We start from the raw sequence: 14606 nt of genomic DNA on the forward strand, positions 1-14606 counted from the left end.
GCTAAAATCTTATCTGGGACACAGAAGAAATGAACAATGGTTTCTGAAAGCAAGGAGGACAGATTTCTTTTTTTTTTTTTTTCTGTTTTTTGCTTGTATTCTTGTAGTGAGATAAAAGTATGTTTGCTATCAAAAATTCATGAAACATACCTTCCCAGAAAGCTTCTGTTTTTCCACATGTGACTTTTCTGGAAGTGGGGATGGCCAGGCTGAGATGATGATCAGAAGCAGCGCTGTCCTTGTTCTATCTGCACCTGTCCCCAGAGCCCTGCCTTGGACTCCAACAAGACAGAGGTGCCCAGTGCCAGGGCCTGGCGCTGCCTCAGTGCCCTCCTGGCTGCCTTCTCCTGACCGGGGTGGTGGTGTGGGCCCTGGCTGCCAGGCTCTGCTGTTTCATGACCCCAGCTGCCACAGAGACCAAACATCCTCCTGCCAAATAATCAGGAATGAAACTGCAGATCATTTTCCACGTGTTCAGCCTGTGTGAGGACTTAATATAGTAGTGTTATAAAAATTAAATAAATACTGCATAAGAATGAGAAAATGAGAGATCCTTTATTATTTTCAATTAATTTTAATTGCTGACATTTAAAGCAGCAATTTAGATATCTGAGTTCTTCCCTTCCCTGTCTCTGGATGACATTGTAATTTCTGCTAGTTTTTTATTGCTTTGGGTTCTCTCAGAGCTGTTTAAAAAAGAGGAGTTTTAGCAGGTGAAAAGTTTAAAATCCATTTTGGTCAAGTGACTACATGGAGACAAGATAGCATTTGAAAGCTTAGCAGTTTATTTCAAGGAGGGAAAAGGGATGAAAGGAGGCAGCTCATCAGCAGTAGACTGAAATCCACCTCACCAGTATTTTTGTCATATTTAGCCACTGCTGCCACACACACATCATGCACTATACAAAAAGAACCTTAGGAACCATTCGGCCTGATAAAAAAGAGAGAGGTTTTTCGGACATAAAAATGGGATTGGTTGTTTTTTCTTCACTTTGTCTGGTGCTGCTGTTGTTAAAATAGGACAAACATTTAAAGGTAAATCTTATTAAACAAGATGGAAGAAGACCAGAGGCCCAAAGTGACAATAAAAGGCATGTGGAGTTTTAGATATCATAATCCATTTATAAGTATAATCATTTTTCAGATGAATATTTCTTAAGATGCCACTTGCAAACACTTGCAAAATTCCCTGCAGTTGTCAGCTAGATTTGTCCTTCATACTTTCCTATCCTTCGCTGTGTAAATGCTGACACCTTGCTCTTTTCTTAAATCCACAAGCCATTAATTACTGACAACTTGCCTTCTGCTTCTGAGGTACCTTAGTGACTATAAGATCTATTCCAAGTTCAAAGTTAACCATCTTATGCTATGTCAGGGGTTTGCTGCTGCTGCAGTTGTTTGCAGATAAATAATTGAAGTGTTCCACCTTTCTCATATGAATCAATGTCTCTGTCTTATTCTACCTGTGCAGCTCCACAGCCCTGACAGACTTCTTGGTGCCAGTATTTCCAGCATTATAGCCTGCATAGTCATTTTTTATGCACATTAGCCATTATGATCGAAAACTTTGATAATCTGCTTGTTTCCTGTCAAGACATACTGCCAAAAAAATTGTTCTGTAGCCCTCATGGTCAAAAATCACTAAATGATCAGTGATGTGTTCAGTGAAAATGGGAATGAGTCAGATTGATTTTCTTAAAAGGCAGAATTTTTATGTATTATGAATAAATAATTAAAAAATCCTCTAACTTAATCCTGTGTTTTAACAATTAAAATATGCTTCCACAAAATTTCCATATTCATAGAAAATGGTTACATATTGCACTTAGATAAAGGTGCAGCTGGATCTTTATGAGGTCCCAGTTTTCTATAAATATAAAAATTTAGTAATTATCACTGTTGTGCAACAGCAGTAAGCTCAGCTGGGGAATGCTGCTGCAGTTTTTTCTTTGGCTACAAATTTCCAGCTTACAGGTTCTGTCTAGTTTTCATCTGCTTTTTTATTCTACATGGAATAAAACTGCTTCAGCCTATCAGACTTAAACCTGTGCCTGGTCTGTACATCTGGTTGTCAATGGCCTCTTCCAAGGCAGTGAAAATAGAGTTAGCATGACTGGATCAAGCGACAGACATCATTCAGAACTGAATCACTGATATGTCTAAGCAAAAGATGAAACTGAAAACAACAGCACTTGACTGCACCTCTGCCCTCCTCCGTTGTAAATTTGCTAGTTGTTAAAATAAAAAACTGGAATTATCTCTTAACCCTATCATGTTTTCTTCCTACCTTTGTCTCTTTCATTTTCTCCTTCTCTATTTTTTATTGAGTAATTGAAGACTGGCTGTGTTTAAACTAATGGCCAGTATGGAAGAATGCTAACTATGCAATGATAGCTAAAATGAACTAATATTCAGGAGGTTCTAACAACTTTGAAATTATCTAGACACATAGCACGTGGTTGCTAACATTCTAAACTGTCACTTGCTAATTAAATGTGAGACTTTCACATACAGACTTCATTTATAGCGTGTAGAGCTTGAACCACCCGACTTGGTAGAAATTGCTGTTGTTTCTTGTCTTTTTTAAGAAAATAGGCATTTAATTGAGGTATTTATTTTTACTTACTCTCACTTTGTATTCTTGGAACCAATATGGAGCTTTTTTGTCTACTCTTTCCAATGTAAGAGGGTCAGAAAGCCCATTTTTGGAGTGCATTCTCCATGACCTGATGCAATTATTCTTACTATAGAATTTACATTATCTATGCATCTGCCTTAGGAAACAAGATGTCCCCAAAAGCTGATTGGAAGAGTGTTCTTTGCTGCCCCTTTGCACTGGCCTTTCAAGCTGGCTGGCAATGCAGAGGACAACTGCATTTCAAGCTGTGAAATCCATTGTAGATGTATTTCATTCCTCATCCTTATCTGGTTTTAAAACCAAGAAGTAAACACTACTTCTTGAATCTATTCCTTTGATACAGTTTTAATTTTTTGCAAATTACATTGATAGAGAAATTGTGTAACAACCAAGTCAGACTAGCCACTGAACCTTTACTGAATTCCACAGGATTTTCAAGGCTTCAAGATCTATGAAGCACAAAAAGCCAGAGCAAATTGTGTACTCTTGACAAAAGGTATTTGTTCAATTTCTGTTAAAGGAGTAATTTTTGAAACTTGTTAATAGTCTGGCTGTACCTCAGCTTCTGGCAATCTTTCTTCTAAACCTCTATGGCTGTAAAGTACTATCTGTGATACAAATTTTAGGGTGTTCATCCTTAATAGTTATTTGGGTTTCTTGGGGGTGGGGGTGGGGGGGTGTGTTTATTTTGTCTTGTTTTGTTTTCAGCTCATGCAGAAAGAAAATATGTGATGAAATGGAAAACAGAAATGAAACAAAAACAGAGAAGGTAGGACTCAATATCATAACTTGTAGCTTTGCCCGGCTAGGTGGTATCAGGCTGCCACAGCCCCTCTCCGCTCCTCCGATCTCCCAGCTGCCAGGGAAGGCACGGCGCAAAAACAGAAGCAGCAGTCACAGATCCTGGGGTACTTTTATTTGATGTTACCACTCCCCATTGCTTCTCCAGGACCCCGAACTCGGGATAGACAATAGCTTATATACCGGGGAAGGGTCGCAGGACAGGATACAGAATTCAACAAATCAGGAGAACTAGAGATAACATACAGGCGGGCATTCAAACCTCCACCAATGAAGAATCCCAAGGGAAAAGGACAGTTTAGAGAAATGCTGAATAGACAGAAAGTTTCTCGAGAAGGCAGTTTTCTTAGGGAGAGAAAGACATTTCCTGCCAGAAGGAGTAAAAGAAGTTCTGGGAGAAGAGTCGGAAATCAAAGGGCAGCACAAGGAGATTGCAAATCAAACAATAGTCATATTAATCAAACAAACACATCCCTACAATAACTTAGTAGAAAAATTATAGCAAAACTTAGTGCAGACCATGTAGAAAAGAAAGATGATTTTATTAAAAATGAAACAAAGTGGAAATAAATAAATAAATAAAAAAATAGACCAAACTACATTAGCTCACATTGTCACCCATGCTTACATACTCACAGGCACCAAGACTTTTGTAGTTTAGCATCCTCTTCAGTATGCAATGACCACGGTTCATGTACAATAGTAGTTGGCCCCAGGATGATGCAGGTTCCAAAGAATGTCAACACCTCACCTCCTCAATTTTTCTTAGGTGAGTGACTTACTTGCCCATTTTTCAGGTGTCTGTTGGACTCTTCAGTGGTTAATCTCTCCATCTTGTTCAACCTCTACAGTCCTTCAGAATTTACTCAGTTTTTTGTCTGTTGAATCAGATGTTTTGAAACCAATGTTATCAGCACATGCTATTCTTATAGGCTTAGTGTTCTGCTTTTTCTTCCATTGCTTCTATAGCAGAAAAATCATGTTAATTCTCCATTCACACCAATCTTAATGATTTTACTGCAGTTCCATAGAAATGAAAGTTGGAGAACCAATTTCCATTCAACTAAGCACATCAACTAATAGATTAAAGTAATCTCTCAAAATTCAATAGCCTGGTTTTTGCACAGTTTGTAAGCAAATTGTGCCAACAAGTAAGAATTGCTGCCTGGTCAGATGCAGCAGCTGAGGAATATGCATGAAGTCATAATAGTCCTTGGTTCTCTGATAAGTAAACTTTTCATTACCAAAGAATCGCAAGTCTCTGAAGTATGTTTATACAGCAATGGGTAGTTTGTTTTGAGGAAAACAAAGTATGAGTGGGATAAAAGGCACAAAGAACATATATGCTTAGAGATGTGAAAGCACTTTCCATTCCTGACTTTCAGCTGGGTAGTACAGACTAGGACATACCATCTGCCTTATGTCCTAGAAATACAATTCCCATCTCAAGCCTAAGTTTTTTGAGAAACTTTCAGCACATCCTCTACTTGCTGGGTTTCTTCTAAACCAATTTTTCACTTTTCATTACAGGGCCTTTAGTCTAAACTATAGCCATTCTTAACATATTTGTGGAATTTTGTCTTATCGATGTCTTAAGATACCTCTCTAGATTTTTAAGTGTTCCTTGAATGACATCATCTTCTTCTCTAAAATGCTGATATAGTTTTAGAAAGCATTCACATAAATATGTTGTCATTTCTCAAAATTACAGCAGAACCTGGATATTTTATATTTGCTGCAGTTTCATCCAACTGCAGTTATTACCACATATGAGTAAGACTGTATGAGGGGGAAGGAGAACATAAACGATGGATGATTACTCTCCATTATACTGCTGAAAAGCAGCCAGTTACATCCTTCTTCGCTGTAGACCTCTAAGTTCAATCTGTGAATAAAAAAATCTAAGAATGAATGAGAAACACAGAGTTGATCACATCTTGTAAAAGATTTTGTGGGATCATATGTAACAACAAGCATGCAAGCACTGTTGAAATTGCAAACCTGCAGTCCTTCACATAAACCTCCCTTTGAGCATGTGACAAATTGATTAGGGTGCAGCAAGATGTACTCAAAGACCATAAAAGATTAACAGATCTTTTAATTAGATGGTGTATAATCATTCCATGCATTGGTAGATATTTTAGTCCCCTAGCACTCTGAACAAAGTACTGAGGGGTACATTACAGCATCCCAAAATAATACAGAAAGAGTTTAGTTTTCGAAATATGTGTATAGGTTTTAAGTAGGATTTCTGCGGAGATGAGTAAGTAGCATTTTATACAGGTATGCCACAAAAATGTAATTTTAAATGGATTTGAATGCGTTGGTAATCCATTGGAAAATTTTATACAGTTTGATTATTGTAACACCTGTCTGAATTCATAATTAAAAAATGCTTAATGCTATTGCAAACAGTAGGGAAAAAAGTGAGTATTCATGGAAATGCATGTGTTACTTCTTATTCTGTATTTTCTCACTTAAATATTGATCATGAGGAAAGAGTCCTCTTCCCTGCCTTTCTTGGACTGGTTCCACACTGCCTTAGGTAATCGCTATCTGGTGTGCAGAGAAGTGTGGGTATGATCAGAATAGTAGCATTTTACATGCAAACTGAAAAGCTAAAAGTGATTACAGAGGCTCCAGGCAGTAAAAAATTTGGATTCCCTGCCTATGTTGGATTGTGCACTGCTGGCTAGTATCCAGTTTTGCAAAGGTAAAAGATGAACAGAAGATTTATAGACAGATGTTCTGTCAGCCAGTGAAACTTTAAAATCATACTTCCTCTTGCTCCTCTTGGTTTCTTACCAACTTATTTTTGTTCTTGTTTTTAGCTAACATACAGAACCACAGATCACCCTACAGAAAGCATATGTAGAGTTTGTCAGAAGACTGAACTTATTTTCCTGGCAAATTTTTTCTAGTAATAATTAGAAAAGCCTATGTCAAGAAAAAAAATCACCTAAAATAACCAGCTGCTGGTGTTAGAAAAGTTATTGTTCTGAATGTCTTTCTGCTCTACTCATCCCTTGAAAGTTACACCTGCTTTGGGGAATTACTGTTCAGAAAGGCACATTGTGTTACCTCAGAAACAGCTGTGACTGCATGTGTATATTTAGATAGAAGGTATTTCACTTCCCTCACATTTCTGTCTGATATGCCATTTACTTTGTATTTAAGCTGTTAATGCAGTCAGTCCTTTGCTATCACATCTGCTTTCTTTTAGTCTTAAATCTACCCAGCTGTAAAAGATGGTCTTGTAAGTATGTGCCTCTGCTGCCTCTGACACTTCCACATTTCTGTTATTTCCAAAATTTCTACAGAAGAAAGAGTAAAAGAATGTTATTAACATATTTAGGACCAGAAAGATAAATTCTATGCACCATCTTTAGAGGATTCAATATTTCATTAAGACAGGTCATCTAATAAAATCACACAAGGTGACTTCATTTCCTTTCATTTCACTTCACAATTGAGAACAAGGGTACTTGTCTGTAAGACAGATGCTTGGCAGGAATGAAATATAGCTGGGTACAAAGGAGACTAGAATTATGGAATCTTATTTTTTTTACTGGAATTGAAGTGTTGTGTGGCCTTGGGTAAGTCATTTAAATTATCTGTGCCCTGATTCTTAGCTTCCCATGTCAACAGGGGTTTAATAGTTAGCTAAATGCTACTGAGCTTCAAAAATACTTTGAATTCTTCACACACAGCACATAATATATATCTGAAATATTTTCACCATCATTATTATTTTTATTCTACACTGACCTTTCCCTAATTAGGGGAAACAGATGTATTACTGATTGAAATGCAGCATGATACCACTGTGAGTGAATCTAATATTTTAAGTCATTCTGCTTTCTGTGTATGAATGGTATTTATTTCAAAAATGTGTATTTCATAAAGCTGATATGTAAAAATTAATGCTTTAAAACAGATAACAAAAGAACTGAGAAAATACATCCAGCAATTTCCTGCTACTTTCTTGTCACGATAGAGAAGAAAAAGTAGAGGAGAATAAGCATGATGATTTTAATAAAAAATTCATATCATCATTCAAGTCTGTTTCCAAGTTAGTCTACATTTATTTTTGCATATAAATATAGCGAAACTGTTGATTGAAATTATGTTTATTCTTTCAGTATTAAACATATGATTTTCTCCTTCCTTAATCTCAATTTACCTTTTTTATCTAACAAAACTTCTTTTTCTTTTTTCCTCATTTCTCCGTTAGAGTCCTGTAAAGAAAAATACTGCATATGTCTTCTGGATTTCTTGCTCTTTTGTGTTCAGTGATATATATAGAGCAGCATCAGTCATGAAAACTTAGTGATGAATACTCCTGCATGCAAATATTACGAGGCTATTGCTGCCAGCCTGAGCTGTCTTTTCCCAATTAACTCCTGGGAAAGCAATCTTGAGTGACATACAGTAGAGGAATGATAACAGGTAGTTTCAGATATTCAGCCAGAAATGAGAGAAACTGGAAAAGATGAGATAAGTTTCCGTAAAGAAAAAAAAAAAAAAAAAAAAAAAAAAAAAGAAAATTCAGAGCAGCTTAACTAAAACCAGTGATTTTAGAGATATATACATTTGTAGTGTTTAAGGCTCTCTAACTTCTAGAATTTTGTTCTTTGCAATGTCAAAATTGTAAATTTCAGAATGCTGCTTTAAGACCCCCAACAAACAAGGGTTACACAAAATGAGGTATTAGGTATTACTTCTGTAATCATGTAGGGAAAAAAGTCAGTAACACAGCTTAAATGCATAAATAAGTGCAAATAAGTAAGGAAAGAGAGGTTACAGGGGGAAAAAAAATATCTATATCAATAGAGGTCAGTGCTCACCAGTTGTAGATTGAATGGCATCTTCTTGGACAGGCACTGGGAAACCTAATCTTAAAAGTCATAATAGTGTGTTCTTTAAACCAACTGAAGATTTCACTATTTCATCAGATCAAAAGCTACAAAAATGCACAGAAATAAAAGCTGACAATATCAAGGACATTGACACTGTCCTAGATTACAGGAAAAATATGAGCATTTGTCAGATGAAACTACCTAGGTAAGGAGACTGAAAACAAATTGAAACAAATTTCCAGTGTTTTCTGACAGACAGTCTTTGATTACTTCCTGATTATTCCTCTAATGATATATGATAATCACTTCAGTATCTAAGTATGAAATACCATGTTGACTCTTGAAAAAATTATCAGTAATGCTAGAGCTACTTTTGAACCTGTACTGTAGTCAGTCATCAGTCTCCAAATGCTTTTTGGGAAGAAGAATGAAAAATGGAACACCAACACAAAAGCAAATTTATTTGTCTAGGATGCAGTCTTGGTGACATATAAATTTGGTGTAGTAGCAAAAAGCAGGGTTGGCATTTTTGATCAATAAAGTCCTTATGTTTATTTCAACAACCTTTGAAAATTTAAATGAGTTGAGTACATATAATCTTGCATCATGAGAATTAGGATTTTTATGTAATTCTTTTTTCTCTAATCTTTTCAACTTCAGTGTTAGAGCCAAAATCTTTAGAAATGCTATCCCAGGACTTTACTTAGAAACACCTTTCTGACTGTGATGACATTATTCATGACCACCTCATATCCCTCTGGTCATGCATAGGCATTGTCTTCTAAGGCAGATCATTCTGTTCCTTCTTACATCTTCACACTTATAAAGAAGATAGGCTTCACTCCACATGTTGTTTACTATCTCTTCTAACATGAATTTGTAGGGATTTTTCCATTTTCACAGTCATTCTTACTGCCTTTTTCTGTATCAAATTCAGGTAAATTTTATGCTTATCATCTGAGTCATATTGCTTACAATATTTTGAGTAAGATCATGACAATATGTTCCAAAATGGGAGTACTATTTTCCTATCTGTAATGAGAATTCCTTGTTTGATGCACTCCGGGATATTATTGTTATTATTTTCACAACCATGTTACAGTCATCCTGTTACCAATGTATTCAAGTTTTCCTTTCCTTTCTTGCATACAATTACATTTATATGCTCAAATTCTTATTAATCATAAAGCATTTATCTTTAGAATTTGTATTATTTAATTTAATATAATTTCAATTGCTTTAGGCCCCGAGTTCTTCCAACTCTTCCACTTACTGATTAGGTCTGGATGACACTTTCTGCTTTCTAACACTTCCACATTTCAGGGTGCCCACTTAGCTCCTGCATGAAAGTCTCCAATGAAAATGTTAAACATACTTACCACAGGAAGAATGACTGAGGGAAATAATTGTCTAATTTCTTCCCAGTCTGATCTGTTCAACTCAACTTTTGTCACATTCCTGTTCCTTGGCTATTCATAATTTCTAATGAATATAAGTCCACTCCTCTATTGTGAAGTGTATGAAGTGCTTTGTAACTCTAGACAGATTGGGATGACTTGACTATGATGATCTAAGAGATCAGCTGTCAGAAAATATACATATATGTATATTTCCAAAGAATATATATGGAGTTTGTCTACTGTGCTAGATAATAATTTTATAACTTACTCAAGGTCCACAGAGTTACATGGATTTGGCAATTTTTTTCTTGAAAATAAGTTCTAGGTCATTATGCAGCACCAAGGCCTGCTATGTGCATATTTCTGATGTGTTTACAGTGCCATGTTTCCTTCTCTTAATTCAGAGAACATTTCCATCATTCATTCATAGTACTGCACTCTCAATTTCAAATTATGACTCTTCAAAGGACTATATTCTTCAAGACAGACACTAGGGGACTATTCTATTTTTTTTTTTTTTTAATTTGAAATGTAAGTTTTTCTTCCTTTTCAGATATCTTTACTTTTGCTTCATTTCAGCACTTGGTAGCAATATCTGCCCTCTCCATGTGCAAGAATATTTTGTCCCTAAAGTTATTATGATATCTATTTTTAAATATATGCCTAGAAAATTAAAGTGTTTCAGACATGTTTTACTTATTATTTCCAGAATTTTACTGATCCTATTGCACAGTGAGCTTCTGCAATTTCTTATAGGTGAAAGGGAAAAAAAAGGCAAGGAAAAAGGGAGACTCCGGAACTTTAGCAAAACCTGGATTTAAAGTCTATCTAAACACATATCTCATTTAATGATTGCTTTTGATACGATTTGAACATTATTGATAGATGTTTTGAAAGTTGAGCATGGTAGGATATTAAATATCAGAAAGGTTTAATGACTGACCTTAACTTGAATTATCTTTGCTTAGTCAACAATCTTCTTTTGTTTCCAATGCTAAAAGAAAAATGCTGAATTAACAGTTCATTAACATCTAAAGCTTTCTCATTCTTGCTTTGTGATGGCTGATACAGCTGGTGTGACTTAAAAAATGGTCTGAAGGAAACTTTGGCAATCAGATGGACAGAGAGAGGGTATTTTATTCAGTATGTTGTTTTAGTTCTTTTAGTCTTTATTTAGATTGCTGAAAAAGTTGTTAAATTAATTGTCAGCAGTTATGTTAGGACTTATACTCTATGACCTAGATTCAAAACAAAAGTTATTTGACATAGGCTCCTTGACTGTCACCTGAGTGTAATGTAATGTCTTTCAAATATTATAGACTAGCAACTCCTTCCTACTCAAAACTCAGTTCATACCAGGTATGAGGTTTTCCTTTCTAACTCACTATTAACTTCCTGAGGCACGGAGTCCACTGTCTTACTCCATCCTTACACTATACAGTGTCACAGCTTCTTGAAAAGCTTTTCTTTTAGAATTCATAGAATATGAAAATATTATATTAATATATATGTATATTCATGTAATACACATGCAGAGGAAGAAAACATAAGGCAGTGTATTAGTTTTATGTCTTTTGCCTGCCTTTTATAAAAAAAGGGAAATTCTGACCATATGTAAATAGTGGTAGAGAAGTTTGTTGAAGGTAGATCTAGAAGGCAGCACTACCAGAAACACTGATTACAAAACTCATGCCTGAAATCTAATTTTGCAGCTCAAATAGTGTGAGTACCTGGCATATTGTATCCTTTTAGAGACTGAGAGGTTTTATAACAAAACAGATTTCTTAAAGGAGAAAAGAAGTGAAGCGGAATAATGAGACAAGAAATAACAGAAAAAAGTGGAGTATGGTTTTAACAGAAGTCTGTAAAATCATGTGAAAAGTCATTTATTTGCAAGATTCCAACATGGCTCGCCTCCATAAAACTGGTGTATTATCGCTGCTACTTGACCTTTAAATTGTATGCTAACATTGTATTTTATGTATATTTTAGAAATAGGAGAAGGTTAAATTTATTTTCTTGGAGACTATAATTTATATATTTATTCTTCCATGTTAAATTACATTTTCTGAAGTGCTCTAAGTTTAATAATTCATACTTAACAGCTCTCTGATGAATACACTCAGTTGTAAACAAGATGTGCTGTTTCTAAGCTGGTTAAAGTTGCATCCTTTTAACCTAACATCATGTCATCTTGTACACGCTCAGTCTTCTGCCTGTTAGGTGTAAATAACACTTCTCTATGTCCTTGGACAATATGTATGAAACTAGTAACATTTGCTGTCTGTCTTTAAATACAAAAGTCAGTAGGATCTCACTTAGAGAAAAAGCATTTAAAAAAGAAAAAATAACAAATTGTTTCAGGTGCTATTACAGTTTTATCCTAAGCCCAGGTAGTTTGCTAATCTTCTAAACACAAGATACTCTGATTCTTCCTTCTGTTCATACTGCCAAAAAATTAGATTTTATAGAAGACTAAATAGAAGAAAAAAAAAAAAAAAGGGCCGTATTGATGTATGGTTCTTCATCCAGCACATGGATTGCATTGGTTTATGCTGCTCTACCACTCACCTCCAAAATTGGACAGAGAAAATATAAGAAAAGGTTCATGAGTTAAGGACTGGGATCCACTCACTGGTTACAGCCATGGACAAAGCAGAATCAGCTTGGGGATATTAATAGAATTTATTGCCTACAAAATCAGAGCAGGATAATGACAAGTAAAACAAATCCTAAAAACACCTTTCTCCACCCGTCCCTCCTTCCCAGCTCTACTTCCTCTGACCTGGTGGTGCAAGGAAACAGGTAATGGAGATTATGGTCAGTTCATCACACTTTTTTTCTGCCCCTACTTGTGGAGAGGAATCTTTCTCTTCAGTGTAAATCCTTCTCACAGGCTACAGTTCTTCATGAACTGATCAGGAATGGGTCCCTTTCCACAGGGTGCAGTCCTTCAGGCACACCCTGCTCCAGCATGGATTCCTCACAGGTCACAAGTCCTACCAGGAAATGTCCTATTCCATGGACTGCAGGGAGATAGCTGCTTCACTATGGTCTTCACCACAGGCTGCAGGGGAATATCAGCTTCAGCATCTGGAGCAGCTCCTCTCTCTCTTTCTCCAATGATCTTTGGTGTCTACACAGTTGTCCCTCTCACATATTTTCACTCCACTCCTCTCTGGCCACAACTATATCTTCACAATAACTTTTTTTCCCTCTAAATATGTTATTGCAGAGGAGACACACCATTTCTGATTGGCTTGACCTTAGCCAGTGGCACATCCATCTTGGAGCCAGCTGGCATTGGCTTTGATGGACTTAGAGGAAGCTTCTGTCAGCTTCTCACAAAAGCAACCCCTGTAGGTTCCCTGCTACTAAAATCTGGCCAAGCAAATCCAATACATAGAGAAAGAAGGTATAGAGGTATAGGCAATTAGAAAACTTAAAATACTTCCCTTTTAAATACTGAAGATTTCCAAGAATAATTAAGGAGACTTTTAAAATAATTTAGCTTACAGAGTTTTAGTGTGAATTGTGCTGATAAAGGTTAATAGAGTGTTTTGGTTATTTGTAGATAAAAGACTGGTAAGATAAAGCTCACTTTCAACACAATAAGAAAACTTCCCAAGATGAAGCTTATATATGACTCTTTTTTTCTCCTATAATTAGATTTCCTGAGGTAGAGACTTTTATTGCATTCTGCTGTGTAAAGGATGTTGTCCACAGTTGTCTTCTCTCTGGGGAATTTGGAAGATGAGGGTTCAGTTCTGATCATGGCCCTTAAGAGGTCTTTAGCTGCCCCACTGTTATTGGTCATGTGACTAAATACCTCTAAAATTCTGAGGCTGAATATGCTGAAAACCATATTGTTCTGTAGGTCAGTTCACTTCTGCTCCAGTAGCAAATTTAGCACCAATTAATTGCTACTATATTGGACAAAATCTGAGCTACCAGAAGGCAAATAAAACAACTACAGTAGTCACAAAAAAACCTCTTTGAGAACTTTGAACTCATATCTTATGCTTCTCTGGGTATTGTTTTTATTTTTTTTTCTCTTAAGCATGTTGAAAGCAAACAGCAGAACACATGTTCTGTGAGATCCCATTTAGTTCAGAAAATAATTTTGCTGTCAGAATATTGGCATCCTTTTTAATTCACTCAGAAAAAACATAAGCAGTCCAGATTTATTGGTCTGAATCTTGATGAATTATTTCACACATTATTTTTGGACAGCATGGTCACCTTTAAATCTAATAATATGTTAATTTCTTCTGTATCAATTGGTTTATATAATTTCCATTCACCAAAAAACTACAGAAATAAAGTGATGGACCAAAACCTGTTTTTTATTGAAGTTGATAATAGCTTACCTGAACTACCTCTACTTTGGTTTTCTAACAAAGAGTGATTTTGCCTTTCTAGCCTGATGATTCCTTAGGCACATGGCAGGTTAATCTTAGAGATATCATTTGGTGAGGTAGTCTGTTCAAGGCCGTTAGCTTTTCTCACATATTGCTTTGCCAATAAAACTTGCTAGTGAGGGAGCCTTTAATTTGTTTAATTTCTGGTTTCCAAAGAGAGGACTGATTTTCAAATTTACAAAGCCATTGGGTTTTCTTATGATTAAAAGGCAAGCAAGTTGTATTAATTATCCCTCCTCAGACGGAGCTTCCGTTTCAATAAAGTTTTTATTTTTTAGTCTCACATTAGTTAAACCATAAGGTTTTAAAGATAGATGTTTTACTTAAGGATTGGGTATTAATGAGCTTCAGCTGTTGAAGTAAGTTAGCTGAGGAGAAAATATATTCTCAAAACCTTTCTGGTTACTTGCAAATATGTCTTCTTTCATATTACAACATCAATCAAGTATTTCCCTTTACTTCATTTAATACCCAACAGAAGGCTATG

The sequence above is a fragment of the Motacilla alba genome, chromosome 2, assembly GCF_015832195.1.
Source record: "Motacilla alba alba isolate MOTALB_02 chromosome 2, Motacilla_alba_V1.0_pri, whole genome shotgun sequence".
NCBI classification, from domain to species: domain Eukaryota; kingdom Metazoa; phylum Chordata; class Aves; order Passeriformes; family Motacillidae; genus Motacilla; species Motacilla alba.